The sequence below is a fragment of the Equus caballus genome, chromosome 1 (genome assembly GCF_041296265.1).
Source record: "Equus caballus isolate H_3958 breed thoroughbred chromosome 1, TB-T2T, whole genome shotgun sequence".
Taxonomy (NCBI): Eukaryota; Metazoa; Chordata; class Mammalia; order Perissodactyla; family Equidae; genus Equus; species Equus caballus.
The window spans coordinates 169,719,857-169,740,073 of NC_091684.1; the positions used below are offsets into that span (position 1 = coordinate 169,719,857).

The following is a 20,217-nucleotide window of genomic DNA, read 5'->3' on the forward strand; positions in this document are numbered from 1 at the left end:
CTATCATGCTTTTTTTAATTTACCTCTTGAATTTCTCCAATTTACTTTTCATCACTTTATTTTTTCTTATTATTTATTCCTTTCACTCATTTCTTCTAAGTGTCATTTTAGAAAGAAGGTATATATTTAAAAATTTGTAGCAAATTTGCTCATACTTTTCACTATTTCATGGCATTGCTTGCTGTTATGTGTAGCTATATATGTTATTTCCTTTTCTCTTTTCATTCTTCTTGAAGTATTTTCGTGTAGGTCATCACCTGCTTTATTAATAGCAAAAATTATTTGAATATATAATATTATTAATCTTTGAATATACTAGGTATTTGAAAGGATATCACGGAGGAGGAGCTAGAGGTGACAGTGAGGTATGATAGAAGGCAGCTGGGTTTTGGAATGTTGTCTCTAAAGCATCTCTCTTGTTGGGGTGACTCTCTCCTGGGCTTCTCCGCTAACCACTGGCTCAGAGCACAGTCATATTTGTTAAGTTTTGTCATGCGTCTTGTGATTTATCCTTTTCCTCTCACTATATAATGGGAATTGTCAGTTGTCTGGCTGCTTTCCCCCTCTTCTTGCCTTGATTTTTTCTTCCATTACACCACACACATGCCCTAATTATTCCAAAGCCGTTATACCAAACTCTTTCTAAGCACCTTTCCCCTGTCACTCTGTGGAGTGAGGTTCACAGACTCTAATATTCCTGCTCCAGGTCAAGATCACCGGTTTTACTCTTAGCTTCTCCACCTCTTTTTGAGACTGCTGTGCTTCCTGACTAGCTTGAGATCTTTAGAGGCGTTTATTTTATCTTGGTGTTCACTCTTGTCCTGTTTCAATGTTTATTGCACGTAACTTTTTCTTCATGTGTTGTGGTTTGGAATTGTAGATGTATTTCCTGCTCTTTTGAAGGATGGAAATCACATTTATATTTCCTCTCCTGGTATAAAGAAGAGAGAGGAAGGGTCCGGCCGGTGGCGCAGTGCTTAAGTGCGCACGTTCTGCTTTGGCGCCCCAGGATTCGCTGGTTCGGATCCCGGGTGCAGACATGGCACAGCTTGTCAAGCCTTACTATGGTAGACATGCCACATATAAAGTACATGGAGATGGGCACAGATGTTAGCTCAGGGCCAGGCTTCCTCAGCAAAAGGAGGAGGACTGGCAGTAGTTAGCTCAGTGATAATCTTCCTCAAAAAAAAAAATGTTGGGTAATATTGATTTTTCTGTAATTTAAGCAAGTTAACTGTAGGAGAAAGAGAAGAAAATTTTCAGAAAGTTCTAAATTCATATACAGTCCAACATTTTAATATCTGTGTAATTTTAGTTGAAAAATAATTTGTCTGAGATTATGTGGCAATAACACTACCTACTTCACAGTGTGGTTGCAAGGATTCAATAGAATATGTATAAAAGTGTTATATTTTTAAAGTCAATTTAAATACATTTCCTTATACAGTCTCTCTACTTTTTTCATGGAATGTTGTGTGGTTTTATCTCCATGTATTATTCTTCACAGTTTTTAATATATTCTATGTTTAAATTGAATATTATTGTGGTAATCAGTATAGAAATGATTAAATGACTAAAAATTTTAAAGGAAAATTTTTTAATATTGCTCTGGAATTCACCTTTAATCATCATAAAGTAAAGATTTAATGTAGCTCTAAAAAATGGCAAAAGGCCTCTTTGTCATAAGAAAACAAAATGTCTCTCATTTCTCCTTATTAACAGCTTCTCAGCTTGGCTACACTGGAAAGACTGAAGACTAAAACAACCACAGGTGATAATTCCCCAGGTCAAGTGATTTATTTGGCAATCCCACATCTCCGCAGCATCACTTGGTCACTACCCCCTGGGGCTGTAATTAGCTGCCACTCTGACTGTTTTATACAGCTATTTGTGTATCTATAATGATCCTCCATAGGATACAGCTGATTTTGGGGGAACTACATCTATCTGAATCTTTGATGATGCTGTTCTATTAGTTCCCTTGGCAAAACAGGTTGGTGGTAGGGACAGAAATAAAATCTATAGTGAGCAAATCAGCAAACCAAGGTTTCTATGTTCTAGGAATGCAAAAATTAAGTTTTCCATAACTCCCTGTGATGTCAGCCTTCTATATGGCAAGTTGTGCTAGCAGTAGAGACAGAGGATAGAACAGAAATCAGGCCCGTGCAGGAGAGTCCTTGTGTATGGACAGTTGAGGGTCTGAGTAGGGGAAAGTGCACGTGTAACCCTCAAAGAATGAAAATAAAGCTGTAGAAGAATATCAGAGAAGACTCAGAGTTTATTTTATGACTACACATCTTCATTCTCAACTTTCCCAATTGTTGGCCTCTTTTTTTTATTTTTATTTTTTTGATCTTATGTGCTTTTCTTTCTGGACTGTTATTGACGGTAGCTTGGCCACCTGTTCGGTATATCCGATGCCTAGAAACCTTTTATCCCTTTGTACTCTTCTGTTTCACCTGAGATTCCACTTCTCAGTGGTCATTATCCTAATGGTTACAGCTCTTTTCAATTGATTTCAATCTGCCAAGCATTACTGGTGTGTGTCACAGCAGAGAGGCATGTAGGTTCTATGAAAACTTAGTCATCTAGCTCCTAATGGGGACTTTTCATTAATTCATTCTTTGACAACTCTATCACATTCATTATTTTATCTGCTAATTAATGAACCCAACTGATATTTATAAATTCTAAATATTTAATGTACAGCAGTGTGACTATGGTTAATAATGTTATACTGTACACCTGAAATTTTCTGAGAGAATACATCTTAATTGTTTTAACCATTAAAAAAAGAAGATAACTATGTGAGATGATGGAAATGTTGATTAGCTTGATTGTGATAATCATTTCACAATGAATATGTACAGCAAAACATTATGTTGTACACTGTAGATATATACAATTTTTATTTGTAAATTATACCTCAATAAAGCTGGAGGGGCCAGCCCCGTGGCTGAGTGGTTAAGTTCAGGCACTCTGCTGCAGGCTGCCCAGTGTTTCATTGATTCAGATCCTGGGCGCAGACATGGCACCGCTCATCAAGCCATGCTGAGGCAGCGTCCCACATGCCACAACTAGAAGGATCCACAACTAAGAATATACAACTATGTACTGGGGGGCTTTAGGGAGAAAAAGGAAAAAATAAAATCTTTAAAAAAATAATAATAAATAAAGCTGGAAAAAATTAATTAATGGTAGCAAATAGTGGGAGTCAATTAGGTAAATTACAGATAAACAAGAAAGGAAGGAAGGCTAGAGTGAAACTTGTGGTACTAAATTAGAGTCAGAGACATTAACACGAATTAATGTTTATCTTAATATACATACAGGTTGATACAGAAACAATGATAGATAAGTGTGTATACATGGATTAGTATACATACATATGTTACCTAGTTCTGTCTGCTTAGAGGGTATAGAAGCAAAGACATCCCAGTAGCCAGGAGCACATACAGTGCCCAGATCTTGGTTTCTAAATACCATTCTTCAGTAAAAGGAGCCAGAGCTGCTCCTTGGAGAAATGTCTGATTCTCGAACTGGGGCAGGAAATACAAGATGAGCCTAGAGCATTTTGTCGTTCCAGAAAATAAAAAAATAATCAAAGAACGTTGTTCTGTGACCACAATACATTTACACTAAAAGTAAAAAAGTAATATAACTGGAAAATGCTTATACATAAGGAAAAATAAGAAGTACACGTTAAAGGCCAAAGGAAAAAAAACTTACAAGTGGAAATTAGGAAACATTTTAATATAAATAATAAAAATACCACCCATCAAAATTGTGAGAAATAGCAAAAACAAATTAATATTCAGGCTTATATTAGAAAATACACACCTTAGATTGTGTTTCTCCAAAAGCAGAATCACCTACGACATAGTCTTGGGCAAAGGTAATATATTTGGGATGTCATCCCTCTAAGGAGGAGTGAGGGAGCTGTAAAAGTAAAACATGAATGAAGAAAACCTATAAGAAGTTTATTAATGAACTAGTTACCATTAGAGGAACTGAGCTTCAATGTTTCTAGAAGCCTCAGATGAACCACATTCAATGTGCCTCATAGTAGCCTAGATATTTACCCACTGACTCCCGATCCCACAGGTTGAGGGTTGCCTCCAGTGTGTTAACTGCCTCCCAGTTCTGGCTATGCCTATGCAGGTGAGCATACGTCCCTAGCTTTAGAGTTATCCCAGACATAGCAAAGCAGAGCTATTCTGCATGATATACTTGATGTGGAACACTAGTTATATGAGTAAAACTCTCCACTGTGTTGGAATCATGTGGAGCAAAAGGTTGTGATTCTGCATGTGAAAACTCTTTGCTACTTCTTGCATTGCTAAGATCTGCTTGTGCCTCACAATAAATTCACTCTGTCATTGACTCTTCAAGGAGATGATCGATAATACATTAAGAAAAAAAAAGACCACAGGTGGGTTGCTGGAATAAATTAGGGTACAATACTGTAACTGTAATGAGTTACGTAATTTAAATCCATCCCTTCCTTCCTTTACTGTCCATGCTAGATTACTTTCACCCTTGATCGTTACTTCAGCTGGTCCTGGTTAAATGCCTGATCGGATGATTTAAATCTTTGTCATTGAGGCACGGTCAGTAAGCTTCTTGAAACTGATTGTTTACTGTTTCACTGGACAGAGAAGCACCAAGAGACACCCCAGTGAATCCTTAAATTTTGGTTATATTCTTTGCAGACTGTGTTATATAGCATCAACTTTAGCTGTTCATATTAATCATGTCTTCAGTCTTGCCAATAAAGTGACTCTTTTTTTTGGTTTCTAGTCAATCAGCATGAAGATTCCAGTGTGACCAGGTGGTGGTCAAAGACTTTGTTCAGCGGAAATCATATTGTATTTCCTAATGAAAATGTTATTCCTCCAGCAATGGATCTTGAATCAAGGAAAGCCTGTAATTGCAGTGACAGGAAGCAAAAACATCACAAGCAGATCACCAAGAAGGATGGAAAGGAAGGACAATCTTAAGTCTACTGTTTATTTCCTAGAATGCATATTTTAGATACTGATAACACACCAAAACGTATTAACTGTACAATAAATACGAAACATCTTGGAGTTCATTATCTCCAGGCAATGTGTAATCACAATGCTAGCCTCTTTTGTGAGCCTTTAGTTAGGCATTCAATTGTTCTTTGAGGCTGGAATCATTCAGTAAAATTGGATCTCATGGTCCTGTGCCTACTGCCACAATCTTTTCACTGTAAAATGTCTTCCATGCCAGAGGCAATCTTTGTGGAATCCTATATCCATAAACTGTACACTTTCTAAGTCCTAGGATAGTGACCCTGGCAGAAAGATTGCAAGCAGAGAAAGAAAACTCATATCTAGAGTAGAAGTCAATTCAATAAAGACAAATCACTGCCACTTCTGTGACGGAATTTATCTGATGTAATTACTTACCCCTGAATGGCAAGTTTTCAACATCAATCTCTTCTGCTCACAGGTAAAGTTTTAAAAGTAGTTGTGGCAGTAGTGAGAAAAACCTAATGAAAGGGAGTCCAATGCTTGGGCACATGCATAGTCTAAATTCCAGTTCCGTAACTGTTTCATGCATGTGTCCATTACATAAGCATGGCATTGATACAGAGCAAAAATTGGCTGGCCTTTCCCCAGATCTTGATTGCCTTCTCTGTGGAGGATGGTGCTCGGTGGGCATTGATGTAAGAACTAAGATCCATAAATTTTGTGCTCATTCACCTAGGTCTGTTCTCATTTTTTTTCCTTGATACCTCCTTTCTCTGTTTTTCCAATGTTGTTCTGCTATGGCCCCTAATAAGCCAATCAAACCATTTTCCACCATCCAGGAATTCATGTTTATTTTTACCTAAGGCCAATTCCCCATCCAAAGTTGATAATCAAGTAAATGTTCAAGGCTATTCCCACTAAAAGGATCTCTCCTCACCAGTGTTATATTTGGTCACCTTGAATGGGTCTATAATGTAGCAGTAGCCCATTTGTTGCCATACATCAAAATGTAGTAAGGTACAATCTGCGAGCCAAAACTGAACTTTCTTCTTCTGTCAACTGGTCACAGCAAACCTAGTAGGAGCCCCTAAACTTGAGCTGTAGGAAAATTGTGTATGTGGCAGAAGTAGATGATGTGGGAGCCAGGAATAATTGCTCATACAGATTTCTGGTGCCTTTAGACCTGCTTCAGCCTAATCTCAGATGCACCAGTTACAACTTATGATGCTTTGGTGCGCTGATTGATAAAAATTGTGATTTGTTAAATTATGGGAAGTCTTAGTAACATAGTCATTTGTTAACCCATGATCAGGAACTCAGTTCTGAATAAGGGGGCCCAATAGCATCCTAGGAACTGCTTTTCAGGCAGTCAGGAATGCTCTGCTGGAGAATGCAGAATTTTCCTTCAGAACCCTAAGAGTTAGCATTGCACTCATCTATTTGGCCTTGCTAGAGAATCCACGTAATGTAACTTACTTCTCATGAATACCTCCATTTAATTGGATTTCCTTGTTCATAAAACCCTAGTGGCAGGGAAGTTTGCACTGAAGAATGGACTTGGTTCAGGAAAACTAGCAATCCTGGGAGTCACCAAACAACTAGTCAGAATAAAATTCACAGTATTCTCTTGTGATAGAAGGGAAGTGAACATAAAACTGGGCCAAACAGTAAGTACACCTGACTATTCTTCCAATTTAAAATTTTTTTTAAGAAAATGTATTGTCTTTTACACATACAGTAAAAAGCATTCTATTGGTTGGAGTGTGAACAATACATTTTTCCACCCACAGAAGGTCTAATGTATTTACATTTTATAAGTAAATCACATTGTGCTACTGGCTTCAAAGCCAATAACCCTTTATCCTAAAATAAGTTTAAATTTTAAGAATTAAGGAGGAAAGGAAGCCAAAAGGACAACTAAAACACAATGGAAGGAAGAGAAGATTAAAATTGCTAAAATTCATTATGCTTTTCATTATCACCATTAACCCTTAATTCATGTTACTCAATCCTTCCCACTGGTTAAAATGATTCGCTTTAACATCACAGAGATTCCATAGATAAATATCTAGAAACAAAGCTTCAGTGTTAACAATACTGTAAGTTTAGCTTGTTTCCAGAAAAAGTATATTTCTTACGACTGCAGAAATGTGGCCAGGCTTCAGAGATTGACACTTCAGTTTTGACATGGCTGCCTTCACTTCTTTGTTCCTTAGGGTATAGACAACTGGGTTTAAAATGTGAGTAAAGATGGTGTAGAACACAGCAAGGACTTTGTCAATTGAATAACTGCTGAAGGGCCACACATAGATGAGGATGCATGGTCCAAAGAATAGTGTGACCACTGTGATGTGAGCGGTGTGTGATGTCAATGTGGAGCGGGCCTTTGCCATGCTAGCAGATGAGCGATTCCTAACTGTGATAAGTATAATGGTATAGGAGAGAACCAAGAGGAGGAAGGAACTCATAGAAAGAAAGCCACTGTCTGCAACTATTTGTAGGCTGAAAAGGTAAATGTCTATTTAGGCCAACTTGGTCACTAGAGGGATATCACAGAAAAAACTGTCTACCTAATTCAGACCACATAAAGGCAAGCTAACAGTAAATGCCAACTGGCTAGTAGTGTGAACGTAGCCTACTAACCAGGAAATGAGGATGAGAACAATACATACACGGCAGCTCATGATTGTCATATAGTGGAGCTGTTTGCATATAGCAACATAACGGTCATAAGACATGGAACACAAGGGACACCATTTCACTGACAGTGAAAAGGTGAACAAAGAAGATATAGGCCAGGAAGGCATCAAAAGAAATTGCCTTGCACCCAACCAGAAAGTCTGCAATCATCTTTGGAGTAGCAAAAGGGGCAACACACATATCCATAAAAGAGAGTTTTGTGAGCAGAAAGTACATGGGGGCGTGAAGGCGGGAATCTGAAGTCACAGTGAGGATGATGAGAAAGTTGCCCAGCAGTATTGCTAGGTAAAGTAGTGAAAATATGACAAATAAGAAAGATTAGAGTTCCTGGGAATTAGGGAGTCCCAGCAACAACAATTTGGCCACTCAAGAATGATTTGTTTGATTCATTGATTTTGGAAGTGACTTATCTTCAATTGATAGCTGAATTATCAGATATTAGCTCAAGGCTAATCTTCCTCAAGCCAAAAAAAAGAAAAGAAAAAAAAGGAAGATTTGCACTGGTTGTTAGCTCAGGGCAAATCTTCCTCACACACACAAAAATATAGATAATTTAAGTTTCCACTGGCTTGCTAATCCATCTCTCCAAATGTCTCATTTGTATGAAACAACAATTGAACTTTCCTGGAAATCAATGCTTGGGATATTATATCATCGTTATGGTACTTAGCAAGTACTTACTATGGTGGTAAGCACTTACTGCACGTGCCTACAAGTTAAATTTTTGTTACATTGACAAATATGGTCAGAGATAGAACAATAATTGCCTTAAGGACTTGTGGTCTATTAGAAGTAATAAAAACAAAAACACAATTATGTCTTCAGTTTAAAGACCACAAGTTTGAATTGAAAGCTAGAACAAACAGAATATACTCCTCCTGGCATGAATTCAGAGATGCAGTGATGACAGTGACAGATCTGTGACTGATAAGGGACTGAATCAATTCTGTTCACTTTCCTTCTCCTATTTGTTCCATGATTTGGTAGAATGCTTCTGAAATTTCACTTAAAGTTTGAGAAAAATAAGTATGGAGTATATTTTCCAATTACAAATATCTGTGCTTTCTGTGACCACTTTGAAATTTAAACGCTCAAATGAAATTAAACAAAATATCTGACTATTCAGATATTCTGCGTCATTTTCAACTGATGGTAGGTTTATTATCAGAAGTGTAAAGACAGTCTATATGTAAGCGCTATGATATTTCTCCCAGAGGGTAGAAGAATACTCTCATAATTTGAACTATGGACTTGGTGATATTTATTGATGTGTTGTTTGTTTCAAAGCCAATTCAACAAAATTCAGTGCTATAATTTATACTACACAATTCTAGGTATTCAAAATTTAGGGTAAAATATAAATGTAATAAAAGTAGATTTTGTAAACATTAATGCCTTATTTATGAAGGTGGAATTTTTACAGCCTATTTATAGGAAATAAGCTATTAGTTGAAATAATTATGAACTATAACTCATCAACATAGTCTTCATTCAGCCTGTCATGTCAAAGCAGATTCTCTTTTTAACTCAGAGAATGCTAAATTGTTCTCTATGCTACCCCAGTCAAGACAGACGTGTTAGCCAATCTGCTTCAATATGGAGCTGATTTTAAAATGCTACAAGATACTTTTTTTTTTTTTTTTTTTGCTGAGGAAGATCCATCCTGAGCTAACATCTCTGCCAATCTTCCTCTATTTTGTATGTAGGTTGCCACCACAGCATGACTACTGATGAGTAGTGTAGGTATACTCCCCGGAACTGAAGTCAGGCCACTGAAGTGGAGTGTGCCAAACTTAACTACTAGGCCATAGGGCCAGCCCCCAAGATACTTTTTTTTTAACAATGCCTATATAAGGGAAAAACACTACTTAGGAATTTTAATGTATGTAATTTCTATTTCAGGGAAGGTGAAGTGAGACACAGCATATTGGAACTGGTATCATAATCTGAGAATCTACATTGCATTTATCAACTTTAGATCACCAGATTCAGGTGTTCTAATAGTGAAAGAAATTGTGATAGAAACACACTAGTACCAATCATACATCTGAATTTCAAAGAACAAGCAGTAAGGATTTGTGCTACTTCGTCACATTGTCTGAAAGACTTGCTTGGAACCCACATGTCGATTCCTTAGTTTCTTCATGGCTTCCTTTACATCTTTATTCCTCAGTGTGTAAATCATGGGATTGAGGAAAGGAGTGAAGACAGTAAAACACACAGAGATAAATTTATCAATTGGGAAGCTTTCAAAGGGCCAAATATAGATGAAGATTAATGGACCAAAGAAGAGAACCACAACAGTGATATGGGCAGACAGGGTGGAAAGTGCCTTGGACGTCCCACCAGAAGCTTGGTGATGGACAGTAACAAGGATGATGGTGTAAGAAATAAGCAAAAAGAGGAAACAGATGAGTGAGAGCAGACCACTGTTGACGAGCACCAGGATCTCTAAAACATATGTGTCTAAACATGCAAGTTTGATCACAAGGGGAAGGTCACAGAAAAAGTTGTCTACCTTGTTGGGTCCACAGAAAGGAAGATTGACTGTGAATGCCAGGTGACTGGGTGAGTGCAGGATGCCAATGGTCCAGGAGGCCACCACCAGAACAGTACACACTCTTCGGCTCATGATGGTCATGTAGTGCAGAGGTTTGCATACAGCAATGTATCTATCATAGGCCATGGCAACAAGAAGCACCATCTCACTACCCCCAAAAACATGCAAGAAAAAGATTTGTGACATGCATCCCTGAAAGGTGATGGTCTTGTGTTCACTGAGGAAGTCTGCAATCATCTTGGGAGTGGCAAACGTAGCCTGACACATATCAAAGAAGGAGAGATTGCTAAGAAGAAAGTACATTGGAGAATGCAAGCAAGAGTCTGTAATTACTACAAGGATGATAAAGATGTTTCCCAACATTGCAGCTCCATAAAACACAGAGAAGATAAAGAAAAGGGAGAGTTGGAGTTCTCGAGAGCTAGAGAGACCCAATAAAATGAAGTCAGTAACGACTGACGTATTGCTCCATCCATTAACTGAATCTGGGCTGCTAAAATTATCTAGAGGGGAGAAAAATAATGAAAATAGATAAGGAAAAGTCCTTTACCATTTTGATAATGAAATAAATGCTTGAGTTCTGATAACTATAAAAATAATGTGACAAGGCTACAAGACACTGATTATTTACATTATTATTAGGAACTGATATTTTCCTTGCGATTACTTACATAATTATATAAATTGTTCTTTACTTTTGCATTTGGCTTGGCATGGTCGATAATAGATCGATAGAAAGCTAGATTTATCTAACTAACAGATGTCAATACGGAAAGAAGCAAGAAGTTGAGTGTTTGCCATTGTAGTCTATCATGTTTGTGTAGAAGTGTGCAAGATCTTGGGCTGGCCCAGTAGTGCAGCGGTTAAGTTCACACATTCCGCTTCTCAGCAGCCCGGGGGTTCACCAGTTTGGATCCCTGGTGCAGACATGGCACCACTTGGCACGCCATGCTGTGGTAGGCGTCCCACATATAAAGTGGAGGAAGAGGGGCACGGATGTTAGCTCAGGGCCAGGCTTCCTCAGCAAAAAGAGGAGGACTGGCGGTAGTTAGCTCAGGGGTAATCTTCCTCAAAAAAAAAAAAAGAAGTGTGCAAGATCTCAATAGTACTTTGAAAGTCATATATACTGTACTTACACATTCGAATTACAGATAGCAGAAAATGAGCCTGGTGCCTTTTACAGAATCTTGAAGGGAGAAGAAATTTAGGACAAGTGTAAAGAGATGGAAATCAGCCCAGTCACGTTGGTAAAAGACATCAGAGAAATGAGTGAGATGTGGCCATGTAGTTATCTGCAGTAATAAAAAGAGAGAATTTAATTTTCAACAAGTTAAACTAGTGTGAACAACAGATTGCATTCACTTTTCTATATTAAAACAATCAAGTTGTATAGCAGGGAGTTACATGATGTGGCAATGAAGAAGTGTCTTCCTAAAAACTCAGAAGCATACATTCTTTTTAGTCAAAAATGATTCTCTTCCTCTCTTTACTCTTCCCAGTATGGTTTGCCATTTACAGCAGTTGACTTAGATGTTATTTAATATGACCAGCTACCTGTTCTTCAAAAATAGGGACTGAACACAATTTCAATTAGCATGATATATTTCTAAATTAAATTTATATTTGCACTACTTATTTTTGATGATGATTTCTTAACCTCTTCTTTCTCTAATGAGGCTAATATCACAATAACAGAAGTGTTTTTCAAAAGCCCATTGAATAGAGCTCTTGAATATTTGATGTAATTGATTCATTCAACAAATAAGATAGATTGTTTACTCTACACCATGAACTTTTATGGGCTCTGGAGACAAAGCAATGATTGAAAAAAAAAAAAAGGAAAAAAATCCCACCTTTGTGTAGCTTACATCCTAAGAGGGTGGAGGGGCTGGCAGAGGAAATTAAAAATATATAAGTAAACATATATATTATGCCAGCTAGTTATAAGTGCTATGGAGGAAATAAAGCAGAGCAAAAGGATACAGACTAACCAGATGGTCAGAAAAGGCCACACTAGACAGGAGACATTTCAGCAAAGACTGAGGGAAATTAAGAGCAAGCCTTGAGGAAATCTTCTTCAAATAAAGGGAATAGAAAGTACGTAAAATAACTTATTTAGGTGAGATAAGCATTATCTTGGGAAATATCAGTACAGTTTTAGCAGGTTTATTATAATTAAATGAATGGAATGTTAGCTTTTAACCTTATTATGAAATTAACACATGCACAGTTGGCTTTTCTGAACAGTATTCTACTTCACAGGCTTAAATACTTCAACAGTTTTAGAGAACTATAAATTCAGTCTTAAAATAAGGGTACATATTAAAAACTAGCTTTTTTATTTTCTAGAATGAAATGTGGATATAAACTTATTTCTAAATTATGTATTTCCCTATATATCTGTATATATAGAATTTGAAAAGCAATTTTATATATTTTCATATAAATGCATGGTGCTAATTTTATCATTTAAAATAAAACTGAAATGATCTGTGATTTCCAGGAAGAATCCTTTAAAATGAACGTCATGGGCAGATCTCAGAAGCTGGGAAGAGCTCCGTGTGTGTCTGTAGTCACATTTGTGAGAGTTGAGATATACTATTTATTTGTGGCAAGATTCTCCCTTATTGAGACCATTTAAAAAACATAAAAATTGCCGATTACTTTTTTTGTATTATTCCACAGAATTTTATGCTTCTTAAAACATCATCTTCCCATACTGTAGATATGCATGTGTAAGGCTTGACAAGAGTTTACACAATGATAAATATATTAAAGTTTCTAATCTTAAAACATTCCACTTTGTCTAAAATTAGTTTTATTGAATTGACTTAGTTTTATTCTACAAGCACAGGCAGAATTTCTCTAAAACCATGTTAAAAGTATTTTTTCCATATTAAGAGGTAATCATATTCCTCAGTCACAGCTGTGTCACCAGCCAGTCTTCACAGAAAGGCAAAGAGCGAAAATTTCCAGAAGACGCCATAATATAAAGAACACATAATTTGAGAACAGATCTGGGTTTCACTCCTGGCTTTACTACTTACTCTTTGGGATAACATTTGTTCATTTATTCCAAATTATTGAGCATCTACTATGATTATGTGCCCAGCATTCTGTAGACCTGGGAATACAATGATTAAAACAGGTAGAATTCTGGGCTGGCCCAGTGGTGTAGTGGTTAACTTGGCATGCTCTGCTTCAGGGGTCGGGGGTTCAGAGGCTCAGATCCTGGATGTGAACCTACCGATGCTCATCGAGCCATGCTGTGGCAGCATCCCACATAGAATAGAAAAAGACTGTCACAGATGTTATCCCAACACACAGATGCTAGCTCAGCGACAATCTTCTTCAAGCAAAAGCAGGAAGATTGGCAATGGATGTCAGCTTAAGGCCAATTTTCCTCACACACACACAAAAAAGGAGAATTCGTGTCCTCATGCAACTCACCTTGACTCTCTGAACTTTTGATTCCTTGTTTGATATAGCATACATTTGAAACAGCTGTGTAAACTATAAAATTATAAATAAATATCAGTTGTGTTAGCATATCATTATAATTAAAAATCACATAGTAAAGTTTTACTTCCATTCAGATAAAGCCAATCTGAATGGGAAAATATCTGCTTCTTACCAAATTAGCAATCTGTGAAACTTTAAAACACCAAAAATAAGATTAAAATAAAATATGTTTGAAATATTTTTTCTATAATTTATTGAAACAAGGAAATGGAAATATGACAAAAAGTAAAGCAGATACCAAAAAGAAGTCAGACAGGATTCTTTCAGTTCTCTGTGTTTTCACCTGTAGCTATTTCCGGTCTTTGGAGTTCTTTATCTCTAACCTGTTAAGGGAAGAAAGTATGGTAAACCAGAGCTAGATTTATGTTCCCAATGGTTATCACTATGAAAGAGAAGAGAACATTCTTTGATATTTCATTATGAAATCTACTTCAGATTTAGAATATAGACTTAAGCAGTGCCCTGTCTTGGACATCAGGGTATCCCAGGCATAATCTTTCCTTGGTCACAGACTTTGAAAAGCAAGCAACTGTTGGTCTCTACCTAAAATAGAGATAAACTGAATGTGAAACCAGCCTTCCACTTAAACAGAAAAGGGAAATTCATATATAATACTTTCTGGATTCAGAAATTGATTTTTCTGAGCCAGGTGGGTCAACTAAAAGCATTCCAGTCAAGATTAAAGAGAGAAGTAAACTTTACAAGGCAAGAGGTCAAATTGCAGAAGCCTCTCCTTTAAGTCAAACTCTAGATTACTCAGATCAGATTCAGAAACATAATAGTTTAAAGGTTTTTGTGATGGTAACGGAGATGTGAGACATGAAAAGTATCAATCAAAAACATGAAAGAGAAAGAAGATATCTTGTCAATAAAGATAACTATATTTATATGAGTAAATTGGTTTCTCGCCTCTGTGTACATAATTAAACTGGATAAAAGGTTTTTGTCATGAATGACTTGATTTATCTGCCTTGTGTTGATATGTGACTACTGATTACATAAATATATATGTAACTCTGATGCAAGAGAGTGTAAAAGAAGAGAAGCTAGAAAAGGTCTTCAATAAGAAAAAAAATTAAATTATAGCATTCTATGTAAAATGCTGGGAAGAAAGAGTTTCTGCCAATCATAACAGTTGGTGTTTTGTTAGTCAGCTTCATACAAAGCACTGTGCTGAACACTCCATCCATTAACTCATTTATGCTTACAACAGTGCTGCAAAGGAATACTATTATTAGTAGTAGAAGAAGTCAAATCTTAGTAGTAAAGTCAGTGTCACAGGACACACTGTTATTCAACAGGGTTTTGCATATTCAAAAAACATGTACTTAACCACCATATACCGCTTAATTAAAGACCCGATCACTGTGAACCTGTATCTGTGGAAGTCTATCTAGTCATTAAAGTGACAATTTTGCCCCATTCTATTCTCTACCATCATCTCTGTTTTTTCAAAACTATACATCAATACGCTCACCTTTACTTGGGTTTCTCACTCTATCAGCTGTGTTAGCAGTGACAATAATCAGACACGGCGTGATATTTTGTCAGACTTTAGAATCTCACGTATGAAATCCAAGTTCTCATGCCCGAGAACCCAAGTCACCTTAATTCTAGTAATACTTTTAGCCCAGAATCCCTTTAACTCTCTGAATGATAACATCTATATTTAATTTTTTGCATAATGTGATTATATTCTGCATACCACTTTTGAGAGAAATTCCAGGGGAGCAATAACAGGCTGAAGAAGAGAAACCCCTAAAATCCATTGTTTGTTTTTATTTTTAAAAGAGTGAGTCACAGGAGCTCGTAAAACAAATATTTAAATACCAAACCACAAGCCCAAAAATCTCAGATAACCAATCCTGTGGATTGCAACAGCCAATTAAAGAACTTCCTTTGTGAGGTGAGATAATCTTGCTGTGGGAGTTATTAACGCAATTTTGGTTGCTTTTCCCAAAAACAAGATGGTAAGAACTTTTAAATCATTTTCCTTTAATTGCAAGTGAGGCATACATGACAAGGGGTGAATGTAGATGCAGAAGCTTGCAGCTACATTTACTCTTATTTAACGATTTGTTTCCATACATGTGCCTTCCTTTCCATTACTTAAAGTGACTATGCCCATAAGCATATGCCCAGATGCTCAAAGCCTGAAGGAAATCATATCAGAAGAAATGTAAATCTGGCAGCAGGCCTAAGAGAATTATAATTTTGCTTTCTCTAATCCTTCTTCCTTTTCATGAAAATATTTATTATTAAGCTTTTCAAACTCCATACCACATAATATGCTACTAAAAAATCCAGTATTCTAATTGTCATGCTTGGTACCTGACCATAAATTAGAATCAGAAAAAAAGCTTAGCTGGAGTTAAGTGGGTAACACCGCTTAGATATACACATAGCTTTCTTTTGGCTGTTGTGAAAAGACATCTCAGAGTAGCAGAAGGAGTAAGGTCTACGGAGAAGAGCAGGTGACAGAGAGAAAGCAGTTAATGCTGAGACACAGAGAGAGCACCCAGAACGTTTGGGGAGCCTAATCAAAGAGACCAGGCTTCTCTGCATTCTCTTCTAATAGACAAAAGAGAGATAGACATCTTCTCTTTAACATTTCACAGACATTTCAATTCTTCTGTTTCCAAACCGGTGTTTACTTTACTCTGCCTCACTCCAGCTAATGGCTTTTCCATTGACCCAGCATTTTCAGCCAGAAACTTAGCTCCTTCCTTTTCCCCACTCCCTTTCCAAATCCTGCTTTGTTTTCCTCCAAATATTCCCAATTTATCAAGTTATATCCATTTAACTCTCCTAAGTGTTCATTATCTTTCTTCTTAAGTGTTTCAAAGGTCTCTCCTTGAACCATTGAATTTTTCCAATCTATTCCTCCAGAGTGATCTTTAAAAGTAAAATAAAATCACTGTGAATCAAACAACTTTAAAATGGTGAACATGTTCCATTGCTCTAGAAGTAAAATCCAGTCACCTTGCTGAGTCCTTGTCAGGTTACATTTTACCCACTAACCTTCAACTTCATCTCTTCTTACTGTTTTCTCAGGGACTGAACTCCCGCTTTCTTTTCCTGGAACACTCCACTGCTTTCCACTTCAGGGAGTTTTTCCTTCTCTTTATTCTATCAAATATTTTTTACTTTGGCTCTTCACATGCCATACCCTTCTCATTTCTCAGATATCAGATGCAAGGTCATTACACAGAGAAGCTTTTTCTGGGCAACTTACCCTTTCCCTGTACTCCTAATTTTTATTTTTTTCATCTCATGACATTATTTGCTCCATAAGACTTATTACGTTTTAAATTTTTTATTTATTTGTTTGTTTACATATTGGTGCTTGTTTCTTCTTTCCTCCTCTCCATCCCAAGACTGTAGGCTCCATCGGTGCAATGATTGAGTCTCTCAGCATCATTATTGTATCCCCAGTAATTGGTACAGAATCTAGCAAATGGTATGTACTCAAATGATAGTATTGATTCAGTCAATAGTTGATTGTATAAGTGACCACGAAGGGGTTATTTTCTACTTTTAAGAAATGTTATAAAGCTTTGTCTATTTGAGAATGTTATATAAATTGGACTATACAATATGTTTTTACTTTACATTGTCTTTTTTTACCCAACATAATTATGAGATTCATCTCAAGTTACTGCATAAATCAATAGTTGGTTCTTTTTTATTGCTGAGTCATATTCTACACTGCCTCTGGACTTAGCCATGTGTCTTGTTTTGTCCAACTGGATAACAGCACAAAAATGTTTCACATTGGAGATACCCTTTCTTGCCACTATTGAAATCCTGAGGCCGCCATGTGAATGAGCCCATGCTAGTTTGCTGGGAATAAGAAGCAATAGTGTGCTGCAAATATTAAAGAACTGATTCTGGGTAGGGGTAGGGAGGCACAGAGAAAGCTTGACTTACAGTTTTTCCCAGTGTCTGTGGTGTAAATGCTCCTACTGTGGTTGGTTTTAAGCCACCAACAGTCTAGCAACCACCTTACAAACTCCCTAATAATTTAATATTTGGCTCCTAAGGGCTGGAATAAGCCAGCTCTAGCCATACGTCTAGAACCTCATGGCAAAATAGGAGCTAACTTCCTTTACAGAACATTTTTATTTTAGAGTTGCCTTTTTATAAGATTATTTTATTGAGGTCATACTGGTTTATAACATGTGTAAATTTCAGGTGCACATTATTATATTTCAGATTCTTTACAGACTACATTGTGTTCACTACCAAAACTCTAGTTTCCATCTGTTCACCGTGTATATGTGCCCGTTTTTCCCTTTCGCCCAACCCCTACCTGTTTCTCCTCCGGTAACCACCAATCTATTCTTCTTATTTCTGTGTTTGTTTGTTCATCCTCACATATGAAGCTATTATATGGTATTTGTCTTTCTCTGTCTGACTTATTTTCCTTAGCACAATACCCTCCAGGTCTGTACCTATTGTCACAAATGGCATGATTTTGTCTTTTTTACGGCTGAGTAGTTTTCCATTGCATATATGTACCATATCTTCTTTATCCATTAATCTGTTGATGGGCACTTAGACTGCTTTCAAGTCTTGGCTATTGTGAACAATGCTGCAGTGAACATAGGGATGCATGTATCTTTTCAAATTAGTGTTTTTATGTTCTTGGAGAAATACTGAGAAGTATGGTATTTCTGTTTTTAATTTTTTGAGAAATCTCTATACTCTTTACCAAAGTGGCCGTATCAGCTGCCATTTACACCAGCAGGGTATAAGGGTCCCCTTTTCTCTACATCATATTTCTTGTCTTCTTAATGATAGTCGTTCTGATGGGTGTGAGGTGATATCTCATTGTATTTTTTTTTCTATTAAGTAGTTTTTTTATTGAGGTTATGATAGTTAACAACATTGTGAAATTTCAGTGGTACATTATTATTAGTCAGTCATCTTATAGGTGTGCCCCTTCACCCTTTGTGTCCACCCCCTACCCTTTTCCCCCTGATAACAACTAAATACTTCTCTTTGTCCCTGTGTTTATTTATCTTCCACATATGAGGGGAATCAAACAGTGTTTGTCTTTCTCTACCTGGCTTATTTAGCTTAATATAATACCCACAAGGTCCATCCATGTTGTTGTGAATGGGACGATTTTGTCATTTTTTATGGCTGAGTAGTATTCCATTGTGTGTGTGTGTGTGTAGAGATAGAATTTAGTTACCACTTCTACTTGCTGCCACTGGTGGGAGGGAGAAGGAGCTGTGTAATCTGTGCCCACCAGAATCCCTGCCATTGGCTCTTCCTGACTGAGCCTGGGCCACTCCTTGGGATCACAGTTGTCCTGTTGGGACTCCCATCAATTGTGGGAACAATCACATAGGGGCTCTGGGTTGCTGCTGCCTGCTCCCACAGACCCACCAAGACATGATTAGGTGTCTTAGCAGTGTTATGGGCTTTTGAGGCAGCCAGGAGCTTGTTTGCCCAGACTCACAGCTCTGCTGCCATCTGGTACTAGGTTGTACCAGATGTTGTGCTTGTTGATTGTGGTCTCTCCAATGAGTCTGAGCCTGTGCCACTCCCTGGGACTGTGGTGGGGTTGTGGGCTCTCCCACTAGTGAAGAGAGAGATCACCCAAGGGCTCAGGGCTGCTGTCACTTGTTTCCACAGTCCCACCAGTTGTATTGCCCCTTTGGGGCTGCTTTGCTATGGTGGACATTTGCGGTAGCCAGGGGCACGTTCACCCGGCCTGGAGATACACCACCATCTGTTCCTAGGTTGCACCAGCCTTTGAGCTTGGTGGACATGGCCTCCCCAATGGGATGGAGCCCAATTCTCTCCCTGAGGCCATGGTGGGACTGTAGAGTTTCCCACTGGACCTAGGACTGATCAAGCTAGGGCTCAAGGTTGTCCCCACCCACTCCCATGGTCCCACTGGATCTCACTTTCCCCATCAGGGCTGCAGCAGAGCTATGGGCATTTAAAGCAGCTGGCAATTTGCTCAGCCAGCTGTGCCACATCAGCTCTCAAGTCGCACCAGCCTTTGTGCTTGGCGGATGGGGCCTTCCTACCAGGTCTGAGCGCAAGTCATGTCCTGGGGCTGCAGAAGGACTGTGGATTTTCCCACTGTCCAAAGAGCAATCATGGGGGGCTCACAGCTATTTCCATAGTCACACCGAGGCACTTGCCCACCCTTGGGGCCACAGTGGTACTATGAGAGCTTCAGCCAGGAGAGAGTCACTCATGGCTACTGGGCTGCATGGGTGCTGGAGAGTTCTCACCTACCTTCACTTCCTCCCCGGTGGTAGTTCATTCACATTCTGATGTATAGCAGCACGAGTCTCTCAGGTGTCCTGAGGTGCTGTGGAGTATCCTCCATTGATCAGTCAATGTCCATTTAGTTCTAGTTTGAAGGGGGAGAGACAAAGAAAACTTCTCACTCTGCCATGTAGCTGACAT

General features: G+C 37.9%; 1 long non-coding RNA gene and 2 pseudogenes across 1 annotated transcript; all 3 read right to left on the minus strand.

Annotated features, from left to right (window-relative positions):
- Positions 1-3,814: 3,814 nt before the first annotated feature.
- LOC138918353 (uncharacterized) lies at positions 3,815-20,161 on the minus strand. Its single transcript, XR_011427690.1, has 6 exons — positions 20,044-20,161; positions 14,021-14,105; positions 13,711-13,773; positions 12,114-12,148; positions 11,397-11,552; positions 3,815-3,939 (listed from the first exon to the last, which is right to left on the minus strand). It is a non-coding gene; the product is annotated as an uncharacterized lncRNA (long non-coding RNA).
- On the minus strand, positions 7,106-8,123 carry OR4K15EP (olfactory receptor family 4 subfamily K member 15E, pseudogene; annotated as a pseudogene).
- On the minus strand, positions 9,790-11,137 carry OR4K16P (olfactory receptor family 4 subfamily K member 16, pseudogene; annotated as a pseudogene).
- Positions 20,162-20,217: the final 56 nt, after the last annotated feature.